Source organism: Myotis daubentonii, chromosome 3 (assembly GCF_963259705.1).
Source record: "Myotis daubentonii chromosome 3, mMyoDau2.1, whole genome shotgun sequence".
NCBI lineage: Eukaryota > Metazoa > Chordata > Mammalia > Chiroptera > Vespertilionidae > Myotis > Myotis daubentonii.
The window spans coordinates 219021289-219037907 of record NC_081842.1 but is presented as its reverse complement, the minus strand read 5'-3'; positions in this window follow the sequence as shown (position 1 = coordinate 219037907).

Below are 16619 nucleotides of genomic sequence, written 5' to 3'. Positions count from 1 at the left end.
GGACTGGGGAGGGGCCCGGGGGGAGGCAGGCCTCCGCTCGCTCGGGCAGCCATGGCCAGCATCGGGCACGGTAGCCCCATTTTAAACCAGGGGCACAGCTGGACGGCAGCTGCCCGAGTGTGGCTGGAACTCCAGAGCCTCACAGGGGCCGATCAGACCCCGCCGGGGTCCTGGCAGCCACCGGGGCTCCGAGCAGAAGTCCAGTCCCCGCTGCGCAAGGGGCCTTTGGTGACCCCAGAGGACCCACGGGGAAGCAGGAGACGGTGTCAGGGCTGTGGGGCCGGCTTGGCGGGAGCCAGCACAGCGGGGCCCACGGGCAGCTGGTCGCCCCTGGGATGAGCTGGGCTGGGGGTTCCAGGGGTGGAACCCTTGGGTGGCTCTGGAGGGAGGAGAGGCAGGACCTACCCACCCTCTGGTAGCTGCCCTCCCCTCCCCCCGCCTACACCTCCCCTCGTGAAGGGGACCCAGTTCCAGCGGCTGTGGGGAGGCGGGTGACGCTGAGGGGCCTTGCTGTGAGCGGTTCTTCCCGAGCAGATGGGGCCCCACCGCAGGGATCGGCTCTGGTTTGACGCCAAAGGGCAGAGGCACCGGGTGAGCTGTGATGGGCTGCCGAGCCGCATGCTCACCCCCTGCTCACAGCCGGGCACCGGCAGGGGCTGGCACCGTGGGTGTGGGCGGGCAGGTGCTGCAGGCTCTGCGGGTGCCCAGTGGAGCCCTTCTGCAGCCAGAGTGAGGCTTGTGCTGGGTGTGTCCCTGGGGGTGAGGGCCAGCCCCAGGGGGTGCTGAGGGGGTGGGGGGTGCGGGAGCAAGGGCCCTGGCCGCAGCCTCCACAAGCTGAGCCTCCTGTGGCCTGGCTGCCTGGCTGCTGGCGGGGAGGGCGGCCCTCAGGGCTCTCCCTAAAGGGGGGCCCCCCAGCTTCGGAGGGGCAGTTGGCTGGGGCTGTGTCCTGCCCGGGCTCCCTCTTCCGAGCCAGCTCTCAGCCCCAGTGAGACACACGTGCCAGGAGTCACGGTCCAGCCCCCGCTCTGCCCAAGTGTGCGCCCACCCGCAGTGGCAGGGTGGCTGGCCCAAGGCCAGGGAGGGCCATGGGGCGCCCCCTCCCCCCGCCCCTCTTCCCGGGACCAGGGCAACTTTGATCCAATTTTCGGTTGTGGGAAATGCGGGATGAATGGTGTTAAGTCCCCGCCGGGATGAAAGGCCGCCCCTCCCCGTGTAGGCCAGATGGCAGCTCGGGCCTCCAGGCACACGCCGGCTTTGTGGGCCCTTTAGCCCTGTGAATGGGCCAAAGTGTGGGAAACTCCCGGGCTCCCGGCTCACGCGTCCAAGGTGAGTGGCCGCACAGCTGGGGGGAGGGGCCGAGGGGGGAGGGGGAGGGGGCAAGGGCTGGCGGCTGGCGGGCTTGGCACCCGGAATGTGTGGGGGTTGGATCCTCTGCCTGGGCCGCCCCCAGCAGCTGGAGTGGGGTCCTTCCTCCAGCTGAGGCTCTGAGCACGAGGGGTGTCTGTCCTGCCCCCGCCCCCCGGCTCTCAGCAGGCCCCGGTGGGGTGGGGGGGTTCCAGAGTCAATGCTCCCCAGAAACAGCCGTGGGTTTTTTCAGGCAGGGCCCCTGCTGTGGACCCCTGAGCCGGGGGCCAGGGCCCACCCCATCTCTCAGTCACCCCCCCCCCCCAGGGTGATTGCAAAGCGAAGGGCACACAGGGGCGGGCATCTGTCCCGAGCGCCAAAGGGGCCCTCGGGAAGCCAGTGCGGAGGCCCCTCAAAAATTAAACATGGAGCCCGGCCAGCGTGGCTCAACAGTTGAGCGTCAACCTATGAACCAGGAGGTGAGGGCACAGGCCCGGTTGCGAGCTCCATCCCAGTGGGGGGCGTGCAGGAGGCAGCTGATCAATGATTCTCTCATCATGGATGTTTCTCTCTCCTCTCCCTTCCTCTCTGAAATCAATAAAAATGTATTTACAAACAAAATTTAAACGCGGAGTGACGGGGTTCGGCAACCCCACCCCGAGGTCTCCCCAAAGGAATCAAAAGCATCAAAAGCAGGGTCTGGGAGGGATGCCTGTGTCCCGTCTCCCCGCCCCCCCAGCGTCACTCACACTCGCCACGAGGGGCAGCAGCGGGCGGACGGAGGGACGAACGGCCGGTCGCGCAGGAATCTCACTGCGCCCTGAACGGGACCGGAGCTCCGACGTTACAACGTGGATGGGCCCCGGGGACGCCATGCCCTTGACAGGAGCCAGGCTCAGAAGGCAGAGGCCGCGATCCCGCCCCCAGGGGCCCTGGAGGCTCAGGTCCCTGGACAGAGGCGGCGCTGGTGCAGGGGCGGGGGGGGGGGGGGGTGTTTAATGGGGACGGAGTTCGTTGGGAAGATGGAAAGTTCTAGAAAGGATGGCGGTGCCGGCTGCACAGCGCTGTGAATGTGCTTGTCCCTGAGCTGTGCGCGCAGAGACGGTGAACACGGCACATTTTATGTTCTGTGTCTTTCACCACAATAATAATAATTTAAAAACGGGGGGCGGCCCTGGCCCGTGGCGGCGGTGGGAGCGCCGTCCTGGGCCGGAAGTGGAGGGTTTGCTCCGGTCCGGGCACAGGCCTGGGTTTCTGGCTCCATCCCTGGCTGTCAGGGTGGTCCTGGCGCTAACCGGAGGCAACCGATCAGTGTATCTCTCATCGATAGTCTCCCTCCCCCTCTCTCTCCTCTGAAAATCCACCTAAAGCCCTAACCGGTGTGGCTCAGTGGACAGAGCGTCAACCTTCGGACTGAAAGGTCCTGGGTTCGATCCCGGTCAAGGGCATGTACCATGGTTGCGGGCACATCCCCTGTGGGGGGTGTGCAGGAGGCAGCTGATCGATGTTTCTCTCTCATCAATGTTTCCAACTCTATCCCTCTCCCTTCCTCTCTGTGAAAAATCAATAAAATATATTTAATAAGTAAATAAATAAATAAAAATCCACCTAAAAATTAGTATTTTTGTTTAAAAAAAGAGGATTTCTTAGAGACTAGCCACACCCTCCTCCCCAGCCAGGCAGCCCCAGCCTCCAGCTGCCATTGGCACCGCGGCTGCCCAGCGCCCTGCAGGCAGGCTGGTCCGAGGGACTGCAGTGCCCAGCCTGCCTCTGCCCAGATCTGGGACATGATTCTCTGGACAAGGTGCACAATGTGGGTCATGGCGGAGCCGGGAGCGGCAGGCACAGGCCTCCTACCCCTGGGGCCTGGGCACAGCGAGGAGGGGAGGGTCGGAGCTGGGCCTCGAACCCGAACCCACGGAGGCTGCCTTTCTCCTTCCTGAGCAGCAGAGGGAGGCGGGGGAGTGGCAGGGAGGGCTGCACTGAGCCCAGGTGGGGAGGGGGGCGGTGTCTGGGGTGCTCACTGAGTGGGGTCCATGGAGGGCGGGGTTCCCAGGAGAGTTGGGCACCTGGGGACACCTGACTGCCTCTCCCCAGCAGGCTCGAACCCGGGCAGCGCACAGGGAGGGGCACAGCGAGGGCCAGGCCCAGCTGCAGACGGAGAGGGCGGGGGGGGGGCGGGGGACACAAAGGCCAGCAGCTTCACGGGGTTGGAGGCCGCGCTGCCTCTGGCTGAGCCGCTGAGCAGAGTGGGAAAGGCCGGGCTCAGCTCCACGCCGCCCGTGGGAGTGCTGGGGGCCACCCGCGGAGAGGCCAGGAGGAAGCCCGCCTCCACCCCCAGCCCAGCTTCACCTTAGCTCCCTGCACCCCACGCAGACCTGGGCTGCGATACCTCCCTGCGCCCCCCGTGGGACCCCGTCCCCTGCAGCAGACGCTGGGCCGAGAGGGGCTGGGCGATGGGGCTGGGGACCCTGCCTGTGGGGAACTGGGGTGTGGATGGGCCCCTCTGCCCAGGGCGCCCACTTGAGCGGGAGAGGGGTGAGCGGCCCACATGCCAACAGTCTTGGGGACGTCGGTTTGGTTGGTTTTCCTTCTGGCTGCTCTCCAGAGGGGCCGGCGTGGTTTCTGGGGGCGCAGTTCTGGGGGCCCCGGGCCAGGCTGACAGCTCGGGGGCTGGCGGCACCGCTGGACGGGGTGAAGGGAAGGGGCTGCCAGGGAGGCTTCCTGGAGGAGGTGCAGGTGTGGGGGGGGGGACACAGAGGAAGGGCGGGTGTGGCTCAGAGAGGGCGTCTGAGGGGCTTTCCCAGCGGAGAGAGTGTCCGCCCCGGAGCCGGGGTTGAGCTGAAGCAGGGACCGTGGGTCTCCGGGTCCAGCTGAGAGGCTCCGGTGTGTGTGCCTGTGTGCATCCATCCCTGTGTCCATGCCCGTGTGCCCGTGTGCGTGTGCCCATGTGTGTGCATGTGTGAGCCAGTGTATGCCTGTGTGTCTGCATGTATGACCATGTGTGCGCCTGTGTGCATCCATCCCTGTGTCCATGCCCGTGTGCCCGTGTGCGTGTGCCCATGTGTGTGCATGTGTGAGCCAGTGTATGCCTGTGTGTCTGCATGTATGACCATGTGTGTGCCTGTGTGCATCCATCCCTGTGTCCATGCCCGTGTGCCCGTGTGCGTGTGCCCATGTGTGTGCATGTGTGAGCCAGTGTATGCCTGTGTGTCTGCATGTATGACCATGTGTGCGCCTGTGTGCATCCATCCCTGTGTCCATGCCCGTGTGCCCGTGTGCGTGTGCCCATGTGTGTGCATGTGTGAGCCAGTGTATGCCTGTGTGTCTGCATGTATGACCATGTGTGCGCCTGTGTGCATCCATCCCTGTGTCCATGCCCGTGTGCCCGTGTGTGCGTGCCCATGTGTGTGCATGTGTGAGCCAGTGTATGCCTGTGTGTCTGCATGTATGACCATGTGTGCGCCTGTGTGCATCCATCCCTGTGTCCATGCACATGTGCCTGTGCGTGTGTGCCTGTGCATGTGTCCATGTGTGTGCCTGTGCCCATGTGTGTGCCTGTGTGCATCCATCATGTGTCCGTGCACATGTGCCCGTGTGTGTGCCCATGTGTGTGCCCATGTGTGTGCCCATGTGTGTGCCTGTGTGCTTGTGTGAGCCAGTATATGTGTGTGTGTGTGCCTGTGTGTCTGCATGTATGACCATGTGTGTGCCTGTGCGTGTGCCCATGTGCGTGTGCCTGGGTGCATCCATCATGTGTCCATGCACATGTGCCCGTGTGTGTGCCTGTGTGTGCCCATGTGTGTGTCTCTGTGTGTGTCCGTGTGTGTGCCTGTGTGCATCCATCATGTGTCCGTGCCCATGTGCCCATGTGTGTGCCTGTGCGTGTGTCCATGTGTGTGTGCATGTGTGCTTGTGCGAGTCAGTGTATGCCTGTGTATACCTGTGTGTCTCTGTGTATGCCTGTGTGTGTGTCTGCGTGTGTGCCCATGTGTGCATGTGTGTGCATGTGTGTGCCTGTGAGTGTCTCTGTGTGAACTTGTGCGTCTGTGACATGGCGTGCACCCTGGGCTCTGAAATACAGGGCAGCCGAGCTGGGCACCCCTGTGCATGCGCCTCTGCGTCCTCAGCAGGGGGCCCACGGGGAGGGGGGGGCTGGGTCCTGGGCCCGGGTGAGCAGGGGAGACCGGAGCAGCCCCTCTCCAGCGGACACGGCTCACCAGGCCTCCCCGACCCCGAGGCAGGCGGGGTCCTCCCCGTGTCCCAGGAGGGGACGGAGGTGCTGAGGGGGAGCAGGTGCCACAGCCTGCGGCGCTGCCTCCACAGGGAGCGGCCTGGGCCGGTCACCCCGCTGGCCGGTCAGCAGCAGGGCCCGGAGGGGACGGGCCTTCGGGGCTGTAAGGACCCCAGACCTGGACTCAGGGTGGGGGGCCGCTGGATCCGGTGGGTGAACCTCAGAAACGGAGCACTTGGGTCCGGCCCTGTGATTCAGGGGGGCCTGGACCCTGCCCCGAGGCGGCCCCTGGATGGTGGCCCGGCTTTGCACCCCAGCCCACCTCCCACTCGCAGGACCGGGCGGGCCAGGCAGGTCCGGGCCGCGCTGTGTCCCCAGCTTCCCTCCTCTCACCGTGAGGAGCCCCTCCCCCGGGGCCGGGCTGTGGGGTGTAGCAGGGTGTCCCACAACCCAGAGCTCCTGCCCTCTGAGCGGGGTGACCCCTGGGCACGTTCCCCCAGCCCCGCGGGGTCCCCTTTAGCCGCTCCCACCAGGCCCCGCGTTCCCAAAGGGGCGCCGGCCCCGGGAGCAGCAGGCACGGACCCTGGGCTCCAGCAGCCGGGCCTCGGGGCTCAGCTTCCCCAGTGGCCGGGGAGGCGTGGGCTGGGCGGTGGGAAAGCGCCGGCCGCAGGTCCCACCGCCCCATCGGAGGCCTCCCGCCCACGTGGCCGCCCCGCCCCCGCCCCTCCCCCCCTCCCGTCCCCTCCCCCCCCGCCCCTCCCCCCCCTCCCGTCCCCTCCCCCCGCCCCTCCCCCCCTCCCGCCCCCCCCCCCCCCCGCGGGGCGCCCCGAGCTGGGAGCTGGTTAAACCCCGGAGTCAGGGAGCAGCGAGTTCCCAGCCGGGCCGAGGCCCTCCGCGCGCCATTCTCCGCGGGGCCAGATGGCCTTTTGGGAGCGGCCCCCGCCCCGCCGCCCTCCGTCTTTCAGGGGCACCGCCCGGCACTAATGCCGCCCGCACGCTCCGCCCGCCGGCGTGGGAACCGCGCCCCTCCCAGCGCGGCCCGGGGCGGAGGGGAGGCTGGGGGCGCCCCGGGCGGTCGCCCCGCTGGGGGGCCTGGGGCAGGGCAGTCACCCCCCTGTGCCTCAGTTTCCTCATCTGTAAACCGGGCGGCGCTCTGCCCACCTGCCAGGCTTGGGGGGTTGAAGGCGGCCACAGAATGTGCTCAGAACAGGGGTGAGCGTGGGCCCGTCTGTGCCCCGAGAACGGCTTTCACATCTTCTTTCATTATTATTGTTGTTGTTATTAATAATAATTTTAAATTTTTAAAATATATTTTATTGATTTTTTATAGAGCGGAAGGGAGAGGGATAGAGAGAAACATCGATGAGAGAGAAACATCGATCAGCTGCCTCCTGCACACCCCCCACTGGGGATGCGCCCACAACCCAGGTACATGCCCTTGACCGGAATCGAACCTGGGACCCTTCAGTCCGCAGGCCCGACGCTCTATCCACTGAGCCACACCGGTCAGGGCAGTAATAATTTTAATCCTCGCCCGCGGCTTTCAAATTTTCTTTTATTATTATTATTATTATTGTTGTTATTATTAATAATAATTTTAATCCTCGCTGGTGGCTATTTCCCATTGATGTTTAGGGAGAGGGGGAGAGAAACATCGATGTGAGGAGGCACGCGCCCTGATCAGGGTTGGGGAGGAGCCTGCACCGAGGTCTGCGCCATTGACTGGAATCGAACCCAGACCCTCTGTCCGCAGCCGACGCTCTGCCCACTGAGCCACACTGGCCAGGGTGGTTTTCACATTCTCAAAGAAACCAATACGCAAAGGAAACGCTCCTGTGAGTCCTGGGGATGGGATGAAGTTCGCATTCAGCTCCAGAGACAACACGCAACGAGGACCAGCCAACCATAGCTCCCCCACGTGGCCGGCTGCCTTCCGACACCAGGGGAAGGAGGGTGGGCCGGGCCCTTGGGTCCTAACGTATCGACTGTGGGGACCATTTCGGAAACCCCACCTGCAGCTGGGGCAGGCGGACCAGCCCGCTATGGGCTGCGTTGACCGTAGTCTTTGCCACCGCCAGGCGCGTGCCCCAGCCCCCCTTCTCATTGCGGGGGCTGCTGTGGAAGAGGCCTCCTTGCCCAGGTGAGGCAGCCCCGTGCCCACTGTACAGGTGAGCAAACTGCGGCCCCATTGTACCCAAGCCCAGCTGCAGGCTGGGGGCTGAGCCCAGACCACACCCTGGGCTAGGGCAGAGGAGGCCGCTGCCCCTCCCCCCAGAAAGCTGGTCACTCCACCCCACGCTGGCCACCTGTGCTTCTCCCAGGTCTGGGGGGCCCTTCCCTTTCACACCCACAGGGCTCCGCACCCCCAGAGAATAGCGGGCCTGGCTGCTCTGCACCTGGAAAGACTGGTTTTGTCCTAAAAGCACCCAGCTCCTCCCTGCCCCCCTAAGTTCAGCTCCTGGGGGTGCCCAGCCTGGCTGGTCCAACCCCTGCTCCCCCAGAACTGTGCCTGCTTCAGCCCCACAGGCCCGCCCTGAGCTGTTTCCCAGCTGATTGCTCAGGGCTTGGCCTGGCTGATCTTGGTTTGTCTGTTAATCCCCTCCCTCCCCCTCTCCACACCAGGACATTTTTCCATTGATTTTTAGAGTGGAAGGAGGGGGAGAGACAGAGAGAGAAGGTCATGTGAGAGAGACACATAGAAGGGTTGCCTCCCGCACATGCCCTGGGGCTCAAGCCTGCAAGGAGATGGGGGGGGGTGCGTGCCCTTAACCAGAATGGAACCCAGGGCCAGGCTGACGCTCTGTCCACTGAGCCCGTCTGGCTGGGGCCCTGCTGATCTTTAAGGAGCTCCCTTGCTGTCGGGTCAGGTTGCTGGCAGCTCTGCAAATCAGCATGGGGGTGAGGGCACCCCTTCTTGAGGGGTGATAGATAAGGGAAAGCAGCGCCCACGGCAGGGGTGGGGGAGGGGCTGACTTAGACAGGAGCCTGGGAGCGGGAGAGGGCGAGTGCCCGGGTGGGCCGCCCACAGGGATGTCGGGGAGGCCTGGCTGTTGTGGGGGGTCGGGCAGCTCTGGGCGCCGCGTCCTTTCTGTGACCCACAGTGCTGACCGAGTGTTTGAGTCCCCCCACTCCTGGGCTCATTGGACCCCCATCCTGTGATGGCTGAAAGGAGGGGGCACCAGCCCTGGGGGGACCCTGTCACCCAGGCTCTGTGGGCCCTGGATCACTGTGAGGGGCTCCGCCCCCATCACCGCTCCTCCTGGATCCTGGAGTCCCCCCACCTCTGCAGACGACTGCCCCCCGGAGAGAACCAGCGCCGGGGGCACCGTGGGCACCCCTCCGTGAGGCTCGGCTCTGGCCAGCGGGAAGCATCCTGCCCACGGCCTGGGCACAGCGGGTGCTCCCACAACCACCCCGACCCACGCTGAGGTGCAGGGACACGGCACCCCGTTAGACCAAGCCAGCTCTGGGGCCCCGGGCAGCCACAGCGTAGGGAACAGGCAAGTCAGGCTGCCTGTCGCCGGCTGGGCAGTCACTGGTCACTGTGAGTGGCTGCCGTGCGCCAGGGGGAGGGCCCGGGCCTGGCTGTGAGGTGGGGAGTGGCGGGGGGGGGGGGTTGGCGGGGGGGTGGTGGCGGGGGGGGGGGGGTGAGTCTATGCAAGAGAGCACAGGATTCCGGAATGGGGCCCTTCCCATCTGGGTGCCCCCAGGTCTGGCAGCGACCTTAACTTCAGCCTCTCTCTCCCTCTCTCTTTTTTTTTAGAAGAAATGGGCGGGAGAGAGAGATAGGAACATCAATGATGAGAGAATCATGGATCGGCTGCCTCCTGCACACCCCACACTGGGGATCGAGCCCGCAACCCAGCATGTGCTCTGACCGGGAATCGAACCCTGACCTCCTGGCTCACAGGTCGACGCTCAGCCCCTCAGCCAGCCACATCCTCAGCCTCTGGCCCCCCCACCTCTGAGGACTGAGATGGCTCTCGGCCTTGGCGCGGGCTCTGTGGGTGACCGCCTGCCCTTGCGGCCCTGAGCCCAGCCCCAGAGAGAGTGAGCCCCTGTCAGCCCCATGGGCCTCTGCGTCCTGGGCGTGGACGGGGAGGAGGGAGCCTCCTGGTCTCCCTGGACCCCGGCCCTCAGTCGGAGGCCACACAGGGTGGCCGGGGTGCAGGGCGAGGCTGTGGGGCTCTTCCCAGCAGCGGCCTGGGAGCCCTGTTCCCCACCCAGCCCAGGGAGGGATTTGGGCCACTCCAGTGCCCCCCTCCCCCCCAGGACATTCATCCTGCACAAAAGGCGCGTGCTGCAACAGACTCATTCCCAGGGCTGCCTGTCATTGTGTGGAGCTGCGCCCAGCGGCCATCTGGGGAGCAGTGGTCCCAGCGGGCGGGGCTTCCGGCAGCCTGGAAAGGTGGGGGACACGCCTCGGCGATGCTGGAAGCCTCACATCTGGCCCCACTAGCACCTTCCTGCTTCCGAGGCCCCCCGGTGTCCCCTGCGAGCCCTCCCCTGGTAGCCGCCTGCCCCCTGCCCCAGGATTTCAGTCCCTGGGCGCTGACACCAGAGAGCCTCTGGCCTAGCGGGTAGGGCTGTGGCTCCGTGTTGGAATTCAGACATTGCCACGGAGTGGCTGGGCTCTCCGGGCCTCAGTTTCTTGGTCTGTGAAATGGGCTGGTAGCAGTTCCTCCCTGGCCTGTGCTGAGGACAAAGGGAGTGACTAGGGGCGGAGCATCCCGGCCGCCTTGGCCTGCAGCTGCCGGCATCACCTTCTCGGTCATCTGCAGGCTCCGCCCGGGCTCTGCCCGCCCCCTGCCCCAGGCTCCGCTGCCCCCACGCATCGGTGAACCGGGGGTTGGGGGGGGGGGGTGACCCCTGCCGGTGTCTGGGTGCAGAGAAAGCCTGGGGTCCTGGGGCCACAGTGCACCCAGGACCGTGTGACCTCAGCGAGCAGCTGGCTGGGCCTGTCCCCTGCTCTGTGCGTGGGCAGATGTGGTCTCGCTTCCCTCTCGGGATTCTGAGCTGGTCCGGGGAGAAGGCCCTGCTCAGCCTGTATGCAGCAGGTGCTCAATACATGTCCCAAGCAGGCCCTTCCGCGGACCATCCCCCAGTGGGCCCGGGGCCCGGACAATCAGGAGGGACAGCGTGGAGGGTGAGGGGGTGGGGGCTCCCTGGGGCAGCTGGATTTGGGGGCAGGGAGTGGGTGTCTGAGGGGCTCCGCACTCAGGGGACCCTTCAGGCCCAGGCACTGGTGGGGCCAGGGCTGGGCGGACGGCCTCTGTGACGCCCCCGCCCCCACCCTGGGGGATGTCCTTGGAGGGTGTCCTGCCGGAGATAATCCCGGCTTTTGAGAGGCTGTGAGAGGCGGCCCGCGGACTTTCCCACAGCCCCTCAAAGGCCGCCAGCTGCTCTCCCACAAAAGGCTCCCGGCCATTCAGGGCCTGGCGGCTGGCGGGGAGCAGGGACCAGCTCAGCCTACCTGGCCACCCGGACAGGACAGGACCAGTGTCCCAGAGCGGCTCCTGCCCGCGGGCCATCGGGGGCCTGGGAGGCCCGGCTGGGCGGCTGGGAGCATCTGCACAGGGACCTGGGCAGCCAGCGGCCTGAGCCTGGCGCAGTTATGGGCCCCTCACTCGTTCTGCGTCCCGGGACACGGGTCTGGGGGCAGGGCCGGGGGTGGGGGGGACCCTCCCTGTCTTGCTGCTGTGCCGGGTGTCTGTGCTGCCACGGGGCTGTGCTCCTACCGCCACACGTGCTGGCCTCATCCTGGCAGCTCGCGCCTGTGCCCTCGCCGCCTGTGCTGGGTTCCCCCATTTACTTCCAGGCCCGTCCCCCCACCCACCTGCCCGCTGGCCCATCTTGCCACACACACAACACACGTGACAGGGTGGGGGCTGCGTGGGGCCTCCTCCCGACCGCAGCTTCCTCTTCTGAGATGCACAACAGCCCTGCCTCCCCCCGAGCCCCTAGGTCCGCTGCCTAAAATACCAGGTCTTGCCCTGGCCAGTGTGGCTCAGTGGATAGGGTGTCGGCCTGCGGGCTGAAAGGTCCAGGTTTGATCCTGGTCGGGGCACATGGCCATTTGCAGGCTCGATCCCCAGCGGGGGGCGCAGGAGGCAGCCGATCAAGGATTCTCTCTCATCATTGATGTGTCTTTCTCTCTCCCTCTCCCTCTCTGAAAAAAAAAATATATTAAAAAATTATAAAAATACAGTGGGGCCTTGACTTACGAGTGTCCCGACTAATGAGATTTTTTGAGATATGAGCCGTCTCTTGGCCGATTTTTTGTTTTGAGTTGCAAGCTCAAAAAATTTCGGGTTAGGAGCCAGCTTCAGATACCCCACCGCTAGTTGGCGCAGCGAATGTCACAGTGATTTGACATATGAATAATCTGAGTTATGAGCTCCGTCCCGGAACAAATTAAACTCGTAAGTCAAGGCCCCACTGTACCAGGTCTTGCCCGGGCCGGTGTGCTCAGTGGTTAGAGTGTTGGTCCATGCACTGAAGGGTCACGGGTTCGATTCCTGGTCAAGGGCACACACCTGGGTTGCAGGTTCAATCCCTGGCCCTGGTCGTGTGTGTGATAACGTGTTTCTCACATCAATGTTTCTCTCTCTCTCTCTCATCTTTCTCTCTCTCTCCTTCCTTCCCTTCCACTGTCTAGAAATCAATGGGAACAATATCCTCGGATGAGGATTAACAAAAATAATTAAAGAATTTTTAGAAATGGAAATGGAAACGTCAGTTCTGGGGGGGCGGGCAGGTTGAGGGGAATCAGGCCCTAACTGCCCAGCCAGCGGATGATGACGTGGAACATGGGTCCGGTCTGGGGGAGGGAGGAGTCATGGGGGGGGCTGCCTGGAGGAGGCGGAGCCTGAATTCCGGCTGTTCAGAGCCAGGAGGAGATTTTCAGGGGCCACAGCCCGGGCCCAAAGGGCGAGGACCCCTCTGCAGCGCTGGTGGGAGACACCCCATCCCTGGTGACCCTGCCGCCGCGTGGGTCACCCAGCGGGTCTGCCGCCCTCCGGCTGGGGGAGCGCCGCGCAGCTGGGAGGAGTTGCAGGGGCCCCGGGGAGGGACCCGGGGGACAGGCAGTGACCAGAGGGTGGCCGGGGGACCCTTGTCCTGTGCGCACAGGGCAGGAGGCGGGTCCAGGAGGGAGCTGGGCAGGCGCCGGGCCGCGGGGCCGCCCTGCGGGGATCTGAGGGCCGGACTCAGAGCAGGCGCGTCCCCGCGATGCCCCTGGTCTCCTGCGACCCCGCACCCCCACCTGCGGGCGGGGCCTCATTCTCCCGCCCGGCGCCGGGTCCGCTCTTTGTGCAGCCAAGGCCGCCCGTTGGCTGCCGAGCGTGGGAACGCGCGCCCCGCCGCCCGTCGGCCACCCGTCCGCCACCCTCCGAGCCGCGCCCGGCGGGTCCCGGTCACCCCCCGGGAAGACCGGCCGGGTCGCCGCAGCCGCGCAGGGCGCCCTCCCTCCCTCCCGCGGGGGACGGTCCCGCGGCGCCGGCCCGGCTCTGAGCTGGAGGAACCGGGGACGGAGGGGGCGCTCCCCGCTGAGCCCAGCGCCGGGCGCGCAGAGGCGGCCCCTGGGGGTGTGGGCGCCCCGTGGCCCCGCTCCGCCCGGTGGCCCCGCTCCGCCCGGTGCCGCTCGCTCACCGCCCCGCTCGCTCTGCAGCCCCGACCGCTCGCAGCGCCGGGCGGGCCTCGGGCGGGCGGACGCCTGCAGCCGGGCGGACGGAGACGCGGGTCCGCGGAGGGCGACCTTCCTGCGGCGGCCACGCTCCCGCCCCGCGGGGCCCAGCGTCCTCCTGCTCCAGGGATTTCGTCTCCCCTCCCGTTTCTGTTTTAAAATAAATATTTTTATTGATGTCAGAGAGGAAGGGGGGGGGGGAGAGAGAGAGAGAGAGAGAGAGACATCAGTGATGGGAGAGTCATGTGTCGCTGCCTCCTGCACGCCCCCCATTGGGGACCGAGCCCGAAACCCAGCCACGTGCCTGGGAATTGAACCCGGGACCCTTCAGTCCGCAGGCATAGGCTCTACCCACTGAGCCACACGGGCTAGGCTCCCCTCCCACTTCAGCCCAGCGCCAGGGCGCGGCCAGCAGCCCAGCTGTGGGACAGGCTCCCACCGCACCCCGGTCTTCCCCTGGGGGAGGGGTCCTGGGGCGAGGGCTGTGCACGTTACAAAGGCTGTGACTGGTGGAGGCGGGGGGCGGGGGGGGCGGGGGGGGGGCTGGGGCAGTGCCTGTGGGCAGCCTGGTCTGCAGGGAGAGGGGAGGGGGGGGGGCTGCCCGTCATCCAGCCAGGCCCACAGCTGGACCCCCACTTTTCCGAGGCCAGGGAAGGACCGGGGTTTATGTGGAAGGGGGGGTGGGCTGGGGGTGCTGAGCATTTGCAGGACCCAACCCAGCGCTGGACCCAGGGGAGCTTGCAAACAGATGCTAGTCTGCAGCCTGCGCCTGGGTCTCTATCCCCCGACCCGTCCCCAGTCCCCTGTCCCCTGTCCCCCAAGGCTGACAGCCGCCTCTGAGATTCAGGGCCACTGCCCAGAGCAGGGGAGGGATCCAGGCCTCCCTCCTGGCGGGGTGGGGGGGAGGGCACTGTGCCAAGGGCTGGACCCTGCCTTGCTGGCCTCTTCCCTGGAACCACTGGTCAAGGCCCCGCCCCCGCCCTGCCCCCCAACAAGCAGGAGACTCTTGGGGTGTGTCCTGGGTTCTGGTCACTTTCCCAACAGCCGAGTGGTAGCGCGCATTGTCCTGCAGGCTCAGGGATGGTGCCCAGGGCACACGGGGTTGGGGTCGGGGGTCGGGGTGGGCTGGCGCCCTCCGCAGTGGGGTCAGCCCCCCCTCCCTGCCCCCGCCCCCTCCCTGACTGGGCAGCAGGGACTGAGCAGGGCAGGGAGTGGCCTCTCCCGGCACCGGTCTTCCTGGTCCCCCAAGCTTCCCCCCTTTGTTCTCCCCAGGAAGCGCCTCAACCAGGGCGGCCGCAGGTGGGGGGTCCCTTGGTCTTGGGCCTGCCGTGCGCCTCGCGGGACCAGGACCGGCAGGGACAGAGGGTGGACAACCCTAAGGGGAGTGGCCCCTCCCTGAGGGTGTGCAGGCCACACACACACGCACGCACGCACGCACACGCACACACACACACGCACGCACACGCACACACACGTACACACAGAGACACACGCACGCACACAGACACATGCACAGGCCAGAAGAGAGCGCACGGGCTTTGCTGCCCTCTGGTGGCATCGGAGGGTCCTAGGGCCCAGGCGCCCAGCCCCGTGGGCGGGGCGTCCCCATTCCTGGAAAGGGCGCGGAAATGCGGACACCCACCCAGGGGAAGCACAGGGGCCAGGGAGAGGGGCCGGCCAGCGGCAGAGCCGTGACCAAGGCCACCTCGGTTATGCCACTGCTGCTCCGGGGTCCTGGCCCGCCCTCCCCCCAGGGCTGCCCCTCCCAGCCCCCCTTCATACTGTGGATTTCAGGGGCCACAACTAAACCCGACAAGCTCAGGGGAGGCCTGTGGGGCGGCCTTACAACCGAAAGCAACCCCATAGGAGGGTGTGGAATGAAAACTGAAGGCTGTTCATGGCCCATAGCTTCCGTCCTAGGCTGGAATCTTCCCTGCAGAGGTCGGTCTTGCCCTTCACTGGCCAGCGCATTGCCTTTTGCATCTAAGACAGGGGTGGGCAAACTTTTTGACTCGAGAGCCACAATGGGTTCTTAAACTGGACCGGAGCCGGAACAAAAGCATGGCTGGAGTGTTTGTGTGAACTAATATAAATTCAAAGTAAACCTCATTACATAAAAGGGTACGGTCTTTGTTTTTTTCAGTTTTATTCATTTCAAACGGCCGTAGTTTGCCCACGGCTGATCTAAGAGAACATGCCCTTGGCAGGTGGGGAAGCAGTCACCTCGCCAGAGGGAGACCACAGTTGCCCTTTGTCCCGAGTTGATTCCGGGAAAGGACCCAGGGTGTTTATCTACCGGGGTGTTTATCTAAGGCGTTCCTTGAGATAGACTAACCGTGCAGGTGTGGGGCATTCAGGTAGCTGCTGCTCTACACAAGCAGGACCGAGGGCAGCCTAGGACCGAGAAGACCAGAGGCTTTCATTTAAATTTTAAGCGTCCGCAAAATGATTCAATTAACTGCCGGAGGACTCACACCACACGAAACATATGCAGTTGCAAATCACACAGCTTTACTACTCACACAATTCCTGGTGCTGCGGGTGCAGGCTTATTGGGGATCCCAGTGGTGCTGTCCTGGGGGGGGGGTGTCCGGCAGCTGGGCTGGTCCGGTCCGGATGCAGGGGGCCGGTCCGGGGACAGGGGGCGGGCGTTCCTCACCTGAGAGCTCGGTCGTGTCTTGATCGGGAGGTACTGGCCGCTCTTCTGTTGTCTGGCAGAGAGAGGAGCGTGGAGCGGCGTAGCTTCCCGGACTGACAAGAGGACGGGCCTTTGTGGCTGTCTGGACAGGTGAGCATGTTGGCTGGTCAGGACCCCCTTTTTTTAAAAATATATTCCACTGAGCTTTCACAGAGAGGAAGGGAAGGGGTAGGGAGTTAGAAACATTGATGAGAGAGAAACATCGATCAGCTGCCTCCTGCACATCTCCTACTGGGGATGTGCCCGCAACCAAGGCACATGCCCTTGCCCGCAATCGAACCCGGGGCCCTTCAGTCCTCAGGCCGACGCTCCATCCACTGAGCCAAACCGGCCAGGGCGGGACCCCCATTTTTAAAGCCTGCCCCGCGCCCGCAGCGGTTCAGGCGGCTATCAGTGAATTACGCCGATGCACACACGTTAGTCTCAGGCAGGGCGAGGGCTGCATGGGCTGATCTGGAGGGAGAGCACATCAATCACTCGAGTGTTTATCTTAGCAGGTCACTCTGGGTCAGTGACTGAAGTTCACATCCTTATCTATGAGGGACACACGCTCCAGGGCAGCGGGGAATGTGTCCTTAATATCACACTTTAAGTCTCAGGAAAGTCAACTCAAACACTTTAAAACATTTCTTAGACATTTTCAAAGCATTTTTGAACAT